At 65.9% G+C, this 2,245-nt stretch overlaps 1 non-coding gene across 1 annotated transcript; it reads left to right on the top strand.

Annotated features, from left to right (window-relative positions):
• Positions 1 to 349: 349 nt before the first annotated feature.
• Positions 350 to 468, top strand: LOC131869465 (5S ribosomal RNA). The gene has a single exon (XR_009367848.1). It is a non-coding gene; the product is annotated as a 5S ribosomal RNA (ribosomal RNA).
• Positions 469 to 2,245: the final 1,777 nt, after the last annotated feature.

The raw sequence follows: 2,245 nt of genomic DNA on the forward strand, positions 1-2,245 counted from the left end.
GGTGCACCGGGGCAAGATCGAGCGTGCACCCGAGGCGCCCCGAACATGCACCAAGGTGCACTCGGCCCACATGTGAGCGCAGGTCGTTGCGCCCGAGGTGGTGTGTGGGCACCGCGTTGCAGACGGGACACTGCACGCACACGACGCCCCGTCCAGGTGCACGCACGTAGGCCGGGCCGGGTGCACACCCGACGCCCTAGCAAGGTGCGCGCACCCGGGCAGGGCTCACACTTGGCGAACGGGGCGCACTTCGCGAGGGAGGGTGTGCACCTCGACGGGGGTGGGTGGCCGGGGTGGATTCGCACGTGGGTCGCGGTTTGCTAAGTACACACTGCGACAAGCTCATAACGGGTGCGATCATACCAGCGTTAGTGCACCGGATCCCATCAGAACTCCGCAGTTAAGCGCGCTTGGGCCGGAGTAGTACTGGGATGGGTGACCTCCCGGGAAGTCCCGGTGTTGCACCCTTTCTTAGTTTTTCGCCGGGCGTCGCAATGCTATTTGAATAAACCTTTTGCCCGTTTGCGTTCTCGTCGGGGCCGGGCCGGGCCGGGGTGCGCTGCCCGCACTACCGCGCGCGCGGGGGCGACACCGAGCGCGCACCCGAGGCGCCCCGAGCACACAGGCCACGGTGCAACCCGGGCGTTGTGCGCGCACCCCGGTGCGCCCGAGGTGCTGCGCGCGCACCCAGGTGAAATCGGTGTGCACCTCGGCCAGTGCGCGCTCGGTCGAGTCGCGCACGTTGGCCAAGGTGCACGGTGATGTTTCTTACTCTAAGGTTCCGCACCAGACGCCCGGGACAGGTGAGCGAAGCTGGGCGGGGCCGGGTGCGCGGCCGGGGCAGGTGCACGCAGCTGGAGAGAGCTTTGGAGCACACCAGAGGTGCGCACCTTGGAGCACACTTCGGAGCGCACCAATGATGCGCTCCATTCAAAAGTTTCCTGAAAAGGCAAAAAAAGTTGAGATTATAGAATTTCCCACTTGAGAGATTGTAAAAAAAAAAAATTTAAAATGAAGGAAACGCGGGTGCCAAGGTGTGCGCGCCCGGGTGCGCAGCCCAGCCAAGGTGTGCGCACCAAGGCGCCCACCCTGGCGAAGGTGCACGCAAGGTGCGCACCCGAGGCAAACCGGACAATTAACCCAACTTTCGACTTCGCGCGCACCTGCGCACCTTGGAGCGCACTTCGGAGCGCTCCTTGGTGCGCACCAATCTTGGGCACCTCGGAGTGCACCATGGCGCCCACCAAGGTGCGCACCCGGGGCAAACCGAGCTCCGACTTCGTGCGCACCTTGGAGCGCACGAAAGGTGCGCACCATGGCGCCCACCAAGGTGCGCAGCCCAGCCAAGGCGTGCGCATCAAGGTGCGCACCCTGGCGAAGGTGCGCACCCGGGGCAAACCGAGCTCCGACTTCGTGCGCACCTTGGAGCGCACAAAGGGTGCGCAACCCAGCCAAGGTGTGCGCACCCCGGGCAAACCGAGCTCCGAATCGTGCGCACCTTGGAGCACACTTCGGAGCCCTCCTTGGTGCGCACCGATGTTGCGCACCTCGGAGCGCACCCGGGGAAAACAATGCAATTAACCCGACTTTCGACTTCGTGGGCACCTCGGAGCGCTCTCGGGTTCGCACCTCGGAGCACACCGAGGTGCGCACCTTTGATGCGCTGCCTTCACCAATTTCCAGAAAAGGCAAGAAAACATTGAGAAGGTGTGCGCACCGAGGTGCCCACCCTGGCGAAGGTGCACGCGAGGTGCGCACCCGGGGCAAACCGGGCTCCGACTTCGTGCACGCCATGCTGCGCACCTTGGAGGGCCATGGTGCGCACCTTGGAGCACACTTCGGAGCGCTCAATGGTGCCCAACCCAGCCAAGGTGCCCACCGCGGCGAAGGTGCACGCGAGGTGCGCACCCGGGGCAAACCGGGCTCCGACTTCGTGCACGCCGCACCTTGGAGCACACTTCGGAGCGCTCCTTGGTGCGCACCAGGGCGCGCAACCCAGCCGAGGTGCCCACCCCGGCGAAGGTGCACGCGGGGTGCGCACCCGGGGCAAACCGGGCTCCGACTTCGTGCACGCCATGGTGCCCACCGCGGCGAAGGTGCACGCGAGGTGCGCACCCGGGGCAAACCGGGCTCCGACTTCGTGCACGCCGCACCTTGGAGCACACTTCGGAGCGCTCCGAAGTGTGCGCACCAGGGCGCGCAACCCAGCCGAGGTGCCCACCCCGGCGAAGGTGCACGCGAGGTG

The sequence above is a fragment of the Cryptomeria japonica genome, unplaced genomic scaffold (assembly GCF_030272615.1).
Source record: "Cryptomeria japonica unplaced genomic scaffold, Sugi_1.0 HiC_scaffold_248, whole genome shotgun sequence".
Classification (NCBI taxonomy): domain Eukaryota; kingdom Viridiplantae; phylum Streptophyta; class Pinopsida; order Cupressales; family Cupressaceae; genus Cryptomeria; species Cryptomeria japonica.